Source organism: Cannabis sativa, chromosome 6, assembly GCF_029168945.1.
Source record: "Cannabis sativa cultivar Pink pepper isolate KNU-18-1 chromosome 6, ASM2916894v1, whole genome shotgun sequence".
NCBI lineage: Eukaryota > Viridiplantae > Streptophyta > Magnoliopsida > Rosales > Cannabaceae > Cannabis > Cannabis sativa.
Genome location: NC_083606.1, coordinates 25,827,880 through 25,845,359, shown reverse-complemented (window position 1 = coordinate 25,845,359; position 17,480 = coordinate 25,827,880).

Here is a 17,480-nt window from a genome sequence, read left to right as displayed (position 1 = left end):
AGAACAAGTATGCGAGATGGCCATCTCGCTATGGGAAGACTTCTTATAGCTTCATCCAACTCACAAGAGCGAGGCTCACAACCCTGGCGAGTGAGAAGATTTCTTTATATATAATCGCGATCGACACAAGACATACATTGTCGACCTCGGAAGGAAGAATGGCCCCAGCTCGCTATTGGGATCACTATAATCAAGTTTCTGTCGAGACATCTCCAGATTTAACTTTTAAAGACGTATTTAATACACGATAGTTTTGACTCAGTAAAAGCGAGAAAATCACAGCTATATAATTTTTAAATCATAAAACACATTTACACTACATAATATGTAATTAAATCCCACAATTTTAGGGATGATTGCTGTAAAATTATTTCGATCAACTTTGTAATTAACTGCCACTATGTAATTATAAAAAGTGGCAGACAAGCTCAAAAAAGGGACGAAAAAATCTTATACAAGAGAGGCCCTAAAGAGAAAACACAATTAAAAATCTGAATAAGATTGACTCGTGACTATGCAGAATTTTAACTGCATAACCACGTAACAAATCCTGTGTTCATATATTATATTTCTATAGCTATTATTTTTTCTGTGTGAAATTATTACCGTGAGGATCGAATTTGGTTAACGAAAATCTGTGTTAACAGTTTGGTGCTTTCATTGAGAGCCTCTGTGAAAAAGCTCAGAAAAAATCCTCCCTTCTTTTGAAGAAAAACAACATCCTACATAGCTGAAAATCCAGAAAATGTTAACACCCCACAGGCTCCGAAAGATTTACCAATCCGCAGTCCAGAAGGACCACCCGTTCCAGGAGGATTCAACCTGAGGGTGGCCCTAGTACGCGGACCACACGTTCTCGGAGAACTCAACCCGACGTTGGTCCTAGTACGTGGACAACACGCTCGAGGAGAACTCAGCGTGGGAATGATCAGAATCCCGGAACGAGGGATGAAGAACTCAATCGTGGAGGTGCCAAATCTGTGAGAGAAAGAACTTATGAAACGGAAAGTCGTTGCCTGAGACACCGTCTGGAAGAGGCATAGCGTAGGAATGTTGAGTTAGAACGTGAGGCAGTCTCGACCAGGGCAACACATGGGATGAACGCTCAAAATTAACCTGAACCTAGAGTGAGAAGACCACGAGACAGACCTCGTGGCTCATGAACCAGGAGACAGGAAAAGGTCCGGGAAGAACAACCCGGGGAAAATGAGACACCCCCTGAAAATCAGGATGAACAACCTGATGGGTGACAACCAGAAATTGATGAATGAGAAATCCCTCATGAAAATGAGCATGATCTTGGGACTCAATCGGGAGAACGGAGATCACCTGCTAAAAATAACAAATGTTCTTCCCAAACCCATAGAGCGAGGACTCGTACATACCCTGATGGGAGAAACACGACAAACCGCTCTCGGGAGGAAAGAACAGAGCGCGAAGAAGTAAGTGTGACTTCGAGGAGATCTAGAACCCATAGTCGATCAAATCGAAGAGGAGAAAGTACTCCACAAGCTAATGATCGAGAAAGTATGGGAACCAGTAAATCTCCGAGCCACTCAAAGACATGGTCAATGAGTAAGACGCGATCTATGAGTAAGACAAGATCTACCAGCAATTACTCCCAGCCGGATCTGCCAGATAGAAGCTATAGATTCCATGTTTATGCTAGCACTCCCACTCAATTGCACTACCGTGTTCCCAAAATGTACGTATCACCCTGACCTAAAAGTAGGCTTAACTAACAAATCAAAGAACACGAATAGCCTTTCAAGATTGAGCCTAATCATAACAGGATTAAGAACATTTGATCTAGGATCAACTTGGCGATATTGACTTGAATAGATTTTACGGTAAGTTTAATTAAATCTAAGTCAAAGTTCAATATCGGTCCCTTCCGATGCATACTCCATGCATCCAACCTGAGCTTTACTTTAACCAATGTTCTGGAAAGAACATAGCATTTCTCCAAATGCAAGTAAACTCTTGTTGTAGATTATCATATCAGTAAAACCCTGTGTCTGATAAATCTAGGAAACTTTATTCACATAGTCATGTTTACTTTCCAATGTGATGACAGCACAATAAACATGATCAAATATGTGAAAAGGGTTTAAGATGAATTTATAAATCAAATAGACAAGCAATTGATAAAGTGAACCAAAACATACACAAATGAATGAAAAATACTTCTGTTTCTTTATTGATGTTGAATAAAATAGATTACATTGAAATGGAGTTTTATTTAGGGCATAAAACCTAACAATACTATGCAAGTAAATTCGAAATGAATAAGCTAAGAGAAAAAATTAAGATAATTTCGATTAAAATAAGAATCCAACAATGTCCTAGTAGGCGAGAGTCAAAGTTATTCTTATTTTATACGAAATTTACAACTACAATTAATAACAGAAAATAAAATGGTTCAATAAAAATTCACACACAATTCAGAAATTATTAAGCACTAAGCAAGTAATAAAGACATGTGAAAATACAAAATTATCATATCTTAAATAATTTTCAAATTTTCCAACAAACTGATACAGTGTCCTGGTAGGCGAGAGTCAAAGATATCATTCATTGAATAGAGTTGTCAGCTCATCTAAAATGGACACCATTCTAGCAACCTTTTATTCGATCAAAATAAGAATCCAACGTTGTCCCGGTAGGTGAGAGTCAAGGTTATTCTTATTTTATGAGCTTCCACCATTGTTTCATACTTCGTAAATGTATCTCTAAGTAGTCACCGTAAGGGAGAGTCTAATAGAGATGAAAACTTACAAAATACTTATCATAAAAGATTGTTACAGTGTTAAATGGTTCAACGAATAACCATCCATAAAGGGGACGAAGTCTAGCGTCTCAAGGTTATATTGAAAACAAATTAACCATGTAGGGCCAACAATTGAGATCAAATATCCTTATAACTAAAACTCATTAATTTGAAGAGTTGTATTTTCATTTGATACTTATTTTAATCTATTTATTTTAATATATATTTATTTAATTAAAATTACTAATTTAGATAACTCTAAATATAAATTTTAATTTAATATTTATAAAATTATACCCTAGGAAGATCTGAAAAATAAAAATTTGTTTTCCATCCTTAGTATTAATTTTCTAATAAATATTATAAAAATGACTTAATTTAAGTTGGTCCAAAATTAATTAAATAATTAATTTTCAACTTAAATTTAATTTTCTATAAATATATAACTGAATTCAAATACAATGTGAAAAGATATATTTTCGAAATTCATATAAAATAAAATTAGAAAAATTATTCTAATTTATGTTGGTCTAAAATTAAATAAATTAATTTTCAACACAAATATAATTTTTCTATTTAATTAAATATCTTAAGAAAAATATCAAATATTTAAGTATCTTGAACAAATCAACTTAAATATTAATTTTTGTATTTAATTAAATATATCTAGAAAAATACCGAAAAATCTACTTGGAAAATATCTATCTAGATAATTCATAAACTAATTACTGATTTTCTAATTAAAATAATATATTTTATTTTATTTATTATAAATAAATCATTAATGAAAATTACTTAATTAATTTCTAAAATTAATTAAATTAATTTCTAACTTAATCTAATTTTCAAAATTGAAAAATTTCAAAATATCTGCATTTAAAATAAATAAATGCAATTGTAAAATAAATTAAAATATATTCTGAAAAATTATTCTAATTTAAGTTGATCTGCAATTTAAAAATTTCCAACATGAATATAATTTTTCATTTAATTAAATTTATTAAAATAGAAATAATTAACTATCTAGAATAGAATCAACTTAATTATTAATTCTAGTTTAATATTTAAGAAAATATTCTAATTTAAGTTGGTCTAAAATTAATTAATAAATTAATTTTTAACTTAAATATATTTTTCTTATTTAATTAAATTTCATGAAATAGAAACAAATAATTAAGTACCTTGAATAAAATCAACTTAATTATTAATTCTCATTTTATGTTCTAAAAAAAATATCCTAATTTAAGTTGGTCTAAAATTTATTTTCAACTTAAATATATTTTTCTACATAATTAAATATTAGAAAATATTAATTAGCTACTAAAAATCACTATCTAGAATATTTCATTAAACTAAGTGTGTTTTTCTAAATTAATTTAAAAATAATTCAATGAAAAATTAATTACATTTATTTCAAAATTAATTATATTGCTAATTCAATTTTTAATTAGGTTAAACTAGTATAATTAGCCTAATACAAGTATTTAAATAAGGTAAATGGGCCTTCGTAATTGGAGTTGTTCATGTGAGGGAGGGTTGGGTTCAGTATGTCGCACCCACTACTAAGGGCCCCCTAACTCTCACATAAGGCCCAAAGGAGAGGAATTCAACCTTTCATTAAATAATTATTATTCATTGAATAAGCCCAATACTAATTGGGCCTAAATAAAACTCTAATGGGTGATATTTTATTCTAGCAACCTAGTCCATTTAAATATCTAAAAATAAATGGGCTTTCTATATGCATCTAAGCCCAAAATCAAACATATAGGCTCACATATGTCAAATTGATTTAGATGGACCCTATCATGTTTCTAGGTTTACATAGATGAAAGAAATACAAAATTTATCTGTTATAAATTATTTATAGGATCTATTGACAATTGGACTATGATTAAAATCAGATAATTGGATTTGTCAACAAGTTAATCATAGCAATTTAGATCAAATAAATAATAGGCTTGTTAAAAAAAAGTTTTGAATAAATAATTTGAAATAAACAAACAATGTCCATGTAACAAATGTGAAATAAGATATTAATATAATTAAATTATTATTTTAAACTAACCAACTATGTTTTGAAAATTTAAGGTTGTTAAAAAGAACCTTAAATATCTCTTCAAAATTGAAACTAATTTAAAATATCTAGGTATATTTGAATTATTTTATCAAATTAAATTAAATATCTAATAAGATATATGGTTTGAAAATAACTAAATATATATTTTCAATATCATTTTCTAATCTTATAATTTAATAAAACAAACCAAATTTAAAATAGATATGGTTAGACAATTATTATTTTAAGAATAAAATAATAACCAAATAATAACTATCCTAATTATATATCAAAAATTAAGCCTTTTTCAAATTTCTAAAAAAATATTTAGGTTATTTAAATATTTAAAATATTATTTATAAATTTCTAATAAGTAAAATGATATAAAATATCATTTTTCTAACTTATAATTTATAAACAATTAAATATTTAACAAAATAACCAATTTTGAATTTGAAAATATTATGGTTAGAATATCTATAAAAATATCTAGGTTAATTTCAAATTTATTAATTATTTAATTTATCTTATAATATCATTTTAATATAATATTTCAAATTAAAAGGATAAAGTTATCTTTTAATTTAAAATATGACTAATATTAAAATATCTGATCTTATAATCAAATAATATATAAATATTAAAAAAATTAACAAACTTTCAAAATCTTTCCACAATTTAAAAAATTAAAATAATCAATTTTTAAATTCAAACCTCAAAATATCAAAAAATTAATAATAATGTATTAAAAATTAAACATTATTAATTTAAAATTGATATTTAAGTTTAAATATATTAAAAATAATATTTTATTTTAATTTTAGGGTTTAAAAATTGAGAAAATTCGGAAAATTGGAAAAAATCCCACAAAAATAGGATTTTGGGGTGTTGCTGCCAGGAGGGCTGCATGTGCAGCCCAGGGAGGCTGCAAACAGGCATTCTGCGCACGCATAAGAGGAGTTTGTAGCCTCCTGACCGACGTTTCTCCGTCAGCTGCAGCATGCGTGTGCGACCGGATTGTGTTTGAAGGCTGCGTCTAGTGCAAGGTGACCGAAGCTTCAGATAGGAATATGTCCCCTTGTCTGCGCGAGTCTGGCTTCCTTGTCCGAAACCTGGTGCGTGCGATTGAGCACCATGTGCAAACATTCTTAATTTTTATCAGAATAGAGTTCCGTAAAAACCAAATTGTTTAATTTTTCACAAGGAATCCAAATAAAATATTTTCAGAACGAAAATAAAATTATTTTCAAGGAAAAATTTCGTATTTCACATACATTCATCAAATAACACATAAACCAACATGAACACATCCAAATCAACACAAAAACAATATTCATCGTTTTAAATCCATATTACATGAAAGTAAATCATTACCATGGCTCTGAGGCCAGTTGTTGGGAATATTTTGTCAAGATCTAGATTTACTAACAAGTATGTTTCATTAACATCCTAAATATGAATTCTCTAAAACAATGAAATAAACACATAAGGATTTAAGAAAACCTTACATTGATTGCAGCGGCATATAATTACTCCTTCCGTTCAAGATCTCTAGCCCTTGATTCCATTCTGTAGATCTGAACCTGGATCTCTTTCTCTCCTGCAGGTTTGGTTACCACTGTCTTACTCACTATGATCGAGTACTTGACTTGCTATTGTTAACTCAAACTTTTCGATCTCCTTGTTTTGATGATTAGCAAATATTTGATTATTATTTGTTACTAATGATTTATTGATTTTGTAGCAAATTTAAAAGAGAAAATAAATATTTTGGTATTTTTACCAAACTTTTAAAAGCAACACTAAATGGACTCAACAAGCATGTCAAGAGCAAAAGATTCATCAAGGGATCAACAACTCAAGACCCTATTCAAAAGAGGTCTTCAAAATCCCAAAGTCAAAAAGTCAACCCGAAAGTCAAAGTCAAAGTCAAAGTCAAGGTCAACTCTCGGGAAAAATCAACTTGGGATCAAAAACATGCAAATCAAGCTAGGAGGCTCATCTACATCAAGACTACTCAAAATTAAATGGTATAAGTCTAATTTAGTCTTGTTAAAGTGATTTGCATAGCACACTAAGTTTTTATAAATTTGAATTTTGGCCCATTCACTAACTTGTGCAACAAGTTTTCTCACACGATAGTTCAAAAAATTTTTTGATTGAATTTCTAAATTACATTTTGTTTAACTAAGAGAACAAAGTTGGAATTTCTGAAATCGGATAATCGAGTAAGAAGTTATGCGCGTTTAAGTCCCGAAAATTGGCACTTTTGCCATCGGTCGGTCATCCGGAATTCGGATGGCAACCGAATTCCGGTTGCAATCAATCCGGAATTCCGGTTCCCATCCGGACTTCGGTTCATGGCTGACCCCACCTCGGGAAACGTGCTAACGGCTATAAACGGCTAGTTTTTCATCAAACACTATATAAACTCGATTTTTCTTTCAAAAAATAGGTTGGTTGAGCATTTATTACACATATCTAACCTATCTAAGTGAGATTAAGGAGCTTCTAAGTTTGAAATCCAAACCAACACTTTTCACACACTTTGAGCCAAAATTTGATTTTATTCATCTTAAGTGTGCTTGCTTTTCACTCTAGGTTTCCATTGTATCATCATATTTCTAGAGTGATTTTAGCTTGTATATCAAACACATTTCCATATTGTGATTGAGGTGAGGTTGGCACCGGTTTTGTAAACAACCCGGAAATAGTGAGATTGGCACTTTAACAATCCGAGAAAGAGGTTAATAGTCCTCGGGGGTGCGAAACTATTGTAAGAGGTTTGGAAATACCTTGGTGAAAATTTCCCGGTTGTAAGGGTTAGTCAAGCCCGTTAACTTGGCTCGATATTGGAACTCAAAGCTAGGTCCATAGCTTTGAAGACCAAGGACGTAGGTGGCATAGTTCTACCGAACCTTGTAAAAATCGAGAGTTTGCATTTTCTAATCCTTAAACTCTTTACTTTACAAGTTTAATTATTTGTCTTAATATATTGCTTGCCATACTACTTGCTTTTACTTGATTAATTGACTAATTGCATAATTTTGTGTTAAAAGTTTTAATTTTCCGAAATTAGTTTAAATTTCCAATTCACCCCCCCTCTTGGAAACATATCTTGGGCTAACAATTGGTATCAGAGCAAGGGCTCAAATTATTTGATTAGATTTCACAATCTAGAGCATGGCGTTTCCAAGTAATTCACAAAATAACATGTTAGAAGGTTTTAGCACAAATAGAGCACCATACTTCAATGGAGTAGATTTTCCTTATTGGAAAATTAGAATGGAAACTTACCTTCAATCTATTAACTATGATTTGTGGCATATTGTGTCTAGTGGTCCTTATGTTGCTAAACATGTCATAAATGGTGTTGAAGTAATTAAGACTTATGAAGCATATGATGAAAATGATAAGAAAATGCTTTCTAAAAATGCTAAAGCTAAATATGCTCTTATATGTGGTTTGGATAGAGATATTTTTAAAAATATTGAACAAGCCTCTACCGCTTATGATATGTGGAAAATGCTTGAAGTTACTCATCAAGGAACTAGTGCTATGAAGGAAACTAAAATTCAAATTTATTCCACTCAATATGAGAACTTTAAGATGAAATCGGATGAAACCATTGCTAATATGTATACTCGCTTCACTACAATTACTAATGGTTTGAACTCTCTTGGCAAGGTACTTACTCAAAAGGATATGGTGACCAAGATTTTGAGAAGTCTTACCAAGGCTTATCAAGGAAAGGTGGTTGCCATTCAAGAAGCCAAGGATCTCTCAACACTTCCCTTGGAAGAACTAATTGGCTCACTCATGAACCATGAAATTTTCATGAGTGCTCAAGAAGAAGAGGAAGTTGAGAAGAAAAAGAAGACTATTGCATTCAAGTCTTCCTCCTCCCATGCCATTAGTGAAGAAGATGAGGAAAGCTTATGTAGTGACATGGAGGACTTGGCACTCTTCTCTAAGAAATACAAAAAGTTCATGAAATTCAAAAAGAACTTTGGGAAGAGGCCACAAAGAGGGAGTGACTCAAAAGAAAGAAAAAGCAAAGATGATCCACCAATTTGCTTTGAGTGCAAGAAGCCCGGACATATGAAGATGGATTGTCCAATGAGAAAGAAGAACAAATACAAAGGAAGGGCAATGTTGGCGGATTGGCTCAATAGTGACGAAGAGGACTCCGAAGAAGAAGGAAAGAATGAAGTGGCAAACATGTGCATGATGGCACTTGATGATGGGGTAAGCATTTCTAACCAAAATGATTGTGATAGTGAAAATGATGATGATAACTTAGATATGTCATATGATGAGTTGTCTAATTCATTTAAGGAACTATTTGATGATTTTGGTAAATTGCTTGTTAAAAACCAAACCCTTAGAGAGAAGACCAACATGCTTTTAAAAGAAATTGAGATTTTGAAAATAAATGAAAAAGAACTTATAGCTAAATCTCAATGTGCTACATGTGCTTCACATAAGAAAGAAATTATTGATTTGAAAGCCCATGTGAGAAGCCTAAAAAATGACATATATACCTTCACTAGAGGTAAGGAAGGCTATGATCTCATGGTGGGAAACCAATCATGTGGTTTTTCAAAAAATGGTATTGGTTATGATCCTAGTAAGAAACAAAAATTTTTGAGAAACTTTTTTGTGAAATCATCTAGTCTACCTCACTTTACATGCACATATTGTAACCGAGATGGTCATACTATTTCCTATTGTCATGTAAAGAAATTTGCATATCTAGGCAAGACTAAATGGGTACCAAAGGGTTCTAGAACTAACATGAATGGACCCAAAGTTATATGGGTACCAAAAGCCAACAAATGAATTTGTTTTTGTAGGAATCAACAAGAAAGAGCCAAAGCTTATGGTTCTTGGATAGTGGATGTTCAAAGCATATGACCAGGTGATCCATCAAGATTTTCTAGCTTTAAAAGCAAGGAAAGTGGCTTTGTCACTTTTGGAGACAATTCAAAAGGAAAAATCTTGGGCATTGGTGATATCGGTAACATATACTCTCCATGTATTAAAAATGTGCTTCTTGTTGATAATCTTAAACATAACTTGCTTAGTATTAGTCAATTATGTGATATAGGTTTTCGTGTTGTGTTTGAATCCTCAAAATGCTCCATTGAAAATGTTTCAACCAATGAAGTTATTTTCCTTGGAGTAAGGAAGGATAATGTGTATGTTATTGATGTTGATTCTTTTGATAGTAAAAATAAATGTTTAACCGTTATGAATGATAATTCTTGGTTGTGGCATAGAAGATTAGGACATGCTAGTATGGATTCTATTTCAAAATTGGTTAGAAAAGATCTTGTTATTGGTTTGCCATCTATTCCGTTTGTTAAAGATAAACTTTGTGATGCATGCCAATTTGGAAAACAAATTAAAACATCTTTTCATTCCAAGAAAGAAATTTCAACTACTAGACCTTTGCAATTGCTTCATATTGATTTATTTGGTCCTTCTAGAATTGCTAGTCTTGGTGGTAAATACTATGCATTTGTAATTGTTGATGATTTTTCAAGATTTACTTGGGTTATTTTCTTGACTCTTAAAAGTGATGTTTTGGAAAACTTTGTCAAATTTTGCAAAAATGTGCAAAATGAAAAAGGATATTCTATTACCTCCGTTAGGAGTGACCATGGTGGTGAGTTTGACAATGATGCCTTAGAATTGTTTTGTGATGATCATGGTTTTAACCATAACTTTTCGGCACCAAGAACTCCACAACAAAATGGAGTTGTCGAAAGGAAGAATAGAACAATTCAAGAAATGGCTAGGTCAATGCTAAATGAAATTTCATTACCAAAATATTTTTGGGCCGAGGCCGTTAATACCTCTTGCTATATTTTGAATCGTGTTTTCATTAGGCCCAACATGAATAAAACCCCTTATGAGCTTTGGAAAGGAAGAAAACCCAACATTGGTTATTTTAAAGTTTTTGGATGCAAATGTTACATTTTAAACACCAAGGACAACCTTGGAAAATTTGATGCGAAATCCGATGTTGGAATTTTTATAGGGTATTCAACACATAGTAAAGCTTATAGAATTTATAACAAAAGAACTAATGTTGTTGAAGAATCTATTCATGTTGCTTTTGATGAGACTAACCCGCCTACAAGCAAAAGTTTAGATGATGATGTTGTAGGTTTGGGAGATGAGGTTCAAAATCTCGAAATTGGAGAGACTTCCAATGCTCCTTCACAAACTCCCAAAGAGGAACCACCCGTGGACAAGGTAAATGAAAGCCAAGGTATGAACTCTAACCTTCCACATGAGTGGAAATTCAAAAGTGCTCATCCTATAGACCAAATTCTAGGTGATCCTTCTCAAGGTGTCACTACTAGAAACTCCCTTAGAAACTTGTGTAATTTCATTGCTTTTATTTCTCAAATTGAACCAAAGAATTTTAAAGAGGCCGAAGTTGATGAATTTTGGCTTCTAGCTATGCAAGAAGAAATAAATCAATTTATAAGAAATAATGTTTGGGAGTTAGTTCCAAGACCGTCACATCAATCGGTGATTGGAACAAAATGGGTCTATAGAAATAAGGTAGATGAGCATGGGGTCATTGTGCGTAACAAGGCTAGATTAGTGGCCCAAGGTTACAATCAAGAAGAAGGAATTGATTATGAGGAAACCTTTGCCCCGGTAGCAAGACTTGAGTCCATTAGAATGTTGTTAGCTTTTGCATGCCACAAGAATTTTATCTTGTATCAAATGGATGTAAAAAGTGCATTCTTAAATGGGTACATTATGGAAGAGGTTTATGTCTCTCAACCACCCGGTTTTCAAAATCATAAATACCCTAACCATGTTTACAAATTGAAAAAGGCTTTATATGGTTTAAAGCAAGCTCCTAGAGCTTGGTATGAAAGATTAAGCACTTTTCTTATTTCAAATGGTTTTTCAATGGGAAAAGCGGATAATACACTTTTTATAAAAAGAAAATCCAAAGACATTATTATAGTACAAATTTATGTTGATGATATTATCTTTGGTGCTACTAATGATGCTCTTTGTGAAGAATTTTCTAAGTGTATGCATAGTGAGTTTGAGATGAGCATGATGGGAGAACTCAACTTTTTCTTGGACTTCAAATCAAGCAACAAAAGGATGGCATATTCATAGGTCAAACTAAGTACATCAAGGATCTTCTTCAAAAGTTTGACTTGGCAAATGCAAAGCCCATGAATACACCCATGAGCACATCCATAAAGATGGACAAAGATGAAAGCGGTAAGAATGTGGACGTCACCAAGTATCGAGGTATGATTGGCTCTTTATTATATTTAACCGCTAGTAGACCGGATATTTTGTTTAGTGTTGGTCTTTGTGCTAGGTACCAATCTTGTCCTAAAGAATCCCACTTAAGTGCCGTTAAAAGAATATTTAGATACTTGATAGGCACAATGAATCTAGGACTTTGGTACCCCAAGAACTCAAACTTTGAAATAGTTAGCTACTCGGATGCCGACTTTGCCGGTTGTAAGACGGATAGAAAAAGTACTAGTGGAACTTGTCACTTTTTAGGAAATTCCTTAGTGTCATGGTTTAGCAAGAAACAAAACTCGGTAGCTCTATCCACAACCGAAGCCGAATATATAGCCGCGGGTAGTTGTTGTGCACAAATACTTTGGATGAAACAAACTCTTAAGGATTTTGATATTGATTTTGAATGTACACCCATAAAGTGTGATAACACTAGTGCCATTAACCTCTCTAAGAATCCAATATTGCATTCTAGAGCCAAGCATATTGACATAAGGCACCACTTCCTTAGAGATCATATCCAAAGAGGTGATATTATGCTAGACTTTGTAAGCACCGAATTCCAACTAGCGGATATATTCACCAAGCCTCTTAGTGATGAGAGATTTAGTTTCATTAGAAGAGAGCTAGGCATGACCAACTTAAATGAAATATAAGGTTTGCTAGCTATGAAAAATTTCATATCTCTTTACTTACTTATTTATGCATAATTGTTCCAAATATGATATTAATGAGATTTATATGCATAGATGAGAAAATTTATTGATACTTGACCTATATGAACTCTCCTTGTTGAAAAACTTAAAATTATAGGTCAAAATGTGGATTTTTGGTGAACTTTGGACTTGTTTTTAAACAAGTGAACATGTGAATTTTTGCATATTTGATTTTCTTATGTGTCTATATGCTTGAATATGTGAAATAGAGTGTATTTAGTATGCCTATAGGTTTGCCTTGATTGAAATTTGCATGAAACAAATTTTTGGTACCTCACTTGTTGAATTTTTAGATTTTTAGGCCTAAAAGAGTGTTTTTCGCCAAACTCTCTCATTTTTCAACATTTTTCGATTCCGTAAGTTTGTACACCTCACATTTTATTTTATAAAACTGCTGGAAAAAGAATTTTTCAATTTCGTTGCATAAAACTCATTTTTGGTACGGTTCTAGTTTTCTTGGCAATTTTCGAAAAACTTACCGTAAATCGTCATTTTTCATTATTTTTCAGATTTTCTTGTTTGAGCAGTTTTGTTTTATCATATTAAAGGTATTAGAATTGGTTTGGGGTCATTTGGGTCAAAATTGGATTTTTTAGCCCATTTTTAGAAACTTTTTTTTTGCTGATCCTGTACCAACCGGAATTCCGGTTGTACCATCCGGAATTCCGGATGGCACAGGATCAGCAAAGGGGGCATTTTTGTCATTTTCATGCGATTTTTTCCCTTTTTAAACCCTACCACCGAATTTTTCTTCCCCCATTCAGTTTTTTCAACCCTAATACAGCAGCCATCATCTTTTTTCTCTCTAAAATTCTCTCTTTCAAAGCCTCATTCTCATCTTCCAAATAATTTAAAAAAAAAAAAAAAAGGAGAAGTGTGTTCTTCAATGGCTTCCTCCTCAAGAGCTCCCAAGAAAATGGCTAGTGCAATTCAACAAAGGGAAATAAGGGCAAAAGCAAGGCAAGAGCCCACTCTCTTCTTCAATGATGAAGATCACAACAAGTTTGTCAATGATTTCTCCTCTAGGAAAATTCTCAAAGGTAAAATTTGTGATCTCCCTAGCCTTGATTGTGTTGATTTTAGTCATCATTTTGATACCCTAGGATGGACATCTTTTATTCAAATTAACACTCCATTGTATCCTAGGCTAGTTCAAGGTTTTTATGCTTGTATTAAACCTACATTACAACCTTTAGGTGTTAGAGGAACCCTTAGAGGAGTAGCTTTTGAACTCAATGTAGCATCTCTTAATGACATGTTAGGAGCACCTAATGGTGGCATATTACTTGAACCCAAACTTTCTCTCAAAAATGATGCCATTTTTAACTTTGATGAGTGTTCTAGGAATATTTGTGGTGATGGCCCTTTTATTATGAGACCAAAAAGACACCAACTCACTTTAGAGGCTAAAATCCTCCACAAATTTATTGTTGCAAATCTTGCTCCTAGAAGTGGCCACCAAGATGAGATCAATTCCATTGATCAATTACTCATGCATCTCATTATAGCCAAAACCACACCCATCAACCTAGGCTATCTTATTTTAAAATTCATACTTGATGTGGATAAGCCTAATATGATTAAGGCACTTCCCTTTGGTTTTCTTCTTAGCTACCTTTTTCCTCTCTTAGGAATTCCTACCCTACATGAAAAGAAAAATGATCCTACCTCTAGTGACATTCTAGGATCCAAAACTTTCAAGGCTATGGGTTACAAATTCCTTAACAATGAATGGGTGTTCACACCCAAAAGAGGGCAAAGAATGCAAATTGATTTGGAGAGTGATGATGAAGAAATCAATTTGCCCGCAAGTGAAAGTGAAGAAGAAGAAGAAGAAGAAGAAGACATGCCTCCTCAAGCTCCTCCCATGCCTACTTTTCCCCAATTCAACCTTGAGGAAGCGTTTACTCGTCTTCACACCTCGGTTGACAACCAATTTCAAACCTTGCGAAATGATCTCAACTCACAATTCTCCAACCTCAACAATGACATCAACACCATGAGGAGTGACATGGTGCATGGGTTTGCTAATGTGCAAGAGGAGATGGCACAATGGAGGGCCTACATGGATCGCTTTGGCCCCCCACCAAACTAGTTCTTGCATTATTTTTTTTTTCGGCTTATTTAGTTTCTTTTTATTTTTATTTTTTATTTATTTATTTTTTTTTTTTGGTTGTGTGCAAAGGCTTCATGCCTTTTGACTTTGTGTTAGTTGGTACTTTTTCTTTGTTTTATTTTATTTTTTTTTTGTGTTGTTTGCATGTTATTTTGGATGTTGTCTTTTTTTTAATGCATTGGCTTGTTGCTTTGTTTTATTATTTTTTTTTCTCTTTTCTTTTATATTTTGTGAATTCCTTGCCACCCTTTTTGATGAATCAAAAGGGGGAGAACAACTATTGATTAATTTTTTTGGCATCACCTCAAATTTTTTTTTGGTATCTAATCTTTTATCATAAGTAAAAATTGAGGGGGAGTTTACAACTTCATGCAAGGTAAAATTAAAAGGTAATTTTTTTTTTTTTTTCTTGCACACATTAAGGGGGAGCTAATCCAATTTACTTTGTTTAAATTTTTCTTTCCCTTTAAAAATAATCAAATATTTGATATCATCAAAAAGGGGGAGATTGTTAACTCAAACTTTTCGATCTCCTTGTTTTGATGATTAGCAAATATTTGATTATTATTTGTTACTAATGATTTATTGATTTTGTAGCAAATTTAAAAGAGAAAATAAATATTTTGGTATTTTTACCAAACTTTTAAAAGCAACACTAAATGGACTCAACAAGCATGTCAAGAGCAAAAGATTCATCAAGGGATCAACAACTCAAGACCCTATTCAAAAGAGGTCTTCAAAATCCCAAAGTCAAAAAGTCAACCCGAAAGTCAAAGTCAAAGTCAAAGTCAAGGTCAACTCTCGGGAAAAATCAACTTGGGATCAAAAACATGCAAATCAAGCTAGGAGGCTCATCTACATCAAGACTACTCAAAATTAAATGGTATAAGTCTAATTTAGTCTTGTTAAAGTGATTTGCATAGCACACTAAGTTTTTATAAATTTGAATTTTGGCCCATTCACTAACTTGTGCAACAAGTTTTCTCACACGATAGTTCAAAAAATTTTTTGATTGAATTTCTAAATTACATTTTGTTTAACTAAGAGAACAAAGTTGGAATTTCTGAAATCGGATAATCGAGTAAGAAGTTATGCGCGTTTAAGTCCCGAAAATTGGCACTTTTGCCACTGGTCAGTCATCCGGAATTCGGATGGCAACCGAATTCCGGTTGCAATCAATCCGGAATTCCGGTTCCCATCCGGACTTCCGGTTCATGGCTGACCCCACCTCGGGAAACGTGCTAACGGCTATAAACGGCTAGTTTTTCATCAAACACTATATAAACTCGATTTTTCTTTCAAAAAATAGGTTGGTTGAGCATTTATTACACATATCTAACCTATCTAAGTGAGATTAAGGAGCTTCTAAGTTTGAAATCCAAACCAACACTTTTCACACACTTTGAGCCAAAATTTGATTTTATTCATCTTAAGTGTGCTTGCTTTTCACTCTAGGTTTCCATTGTATCATCATATTTCTAGAGTGATTTTAGCTTGTATATCAAACACATTTCCATATTGTGATTGAGGTGAGGTTGGCACCGGTTTTGTAAACAACCCGGAAATAGTGAGATTGGCACTTTAACAATCCGAGAAAGAGGTTAATAGTCCTCGGGGGTGCGAAACTATTGTAAGAGGTTTGGAAATACCTTGGTGAAAATTTCCCGGTTGTAAGGGTTAGTCAAGCCCGTTAACTTGGCTCGATATTGGAACTCAAAGCTAGGTCCATAGCTTTGAAGACCAAGGACGTAGGTGGCATAGTTCTACCGAACCTTGTAAAAATCGAGAGTTTGCATTTTCTAATCCTTAAACTCTTTACTTTACAAGTTTAATTATTTGTCTTAATATATTGCTTGCCATACTACTTGCTTTTACTTGATTAATTGACTAATTGCATAATTTTGTGTTAAAAGTTTTAATTTTCCGAAATTAGTTTAAATTTCCAATTCACCCCTCCTCTTGGAAACATATCTTGGGCTAACAGCTATGTGTGGGCATGACACTCATTCAATATGATTCAGTATCATATTCCTTTTATAGTGTTTCAACTAGGGCTTAGTGTTGAATTATATGGATTAAATAAGAATAAAATATTGGGCAAAAATACTTAAGTGCCCTACACAATAATGGGACTACTTTCTAGTTACAATTTTGCTACTTTATTTCAACCACTTATTCTTATTTTCAATAATACCATATTTTTCAATTCATCCTATAAATGCCAAAACTATTTATTTAATAATTATAAGTAATTACTAAATAAAATTATCATTTATGTAATTTATTAATTAGACCATACAAAGCCTCTTAATTAACAAATTGACCCCAAAACCTCTTTTTTTCACAATTAAGCCCTTGCTTAGTGAAAATTCATAAATAAGACATAGTCTAATTTTAGAATTATAATTGATTGATTAAAATCAATTAACTGAGTCTGCAAGCAGTATTATCTCAACTAGTGAGGGGACCATGGGCCTATATAACCTAAGTAGATCTAGAATTCACCAAGTAAATTCTCAA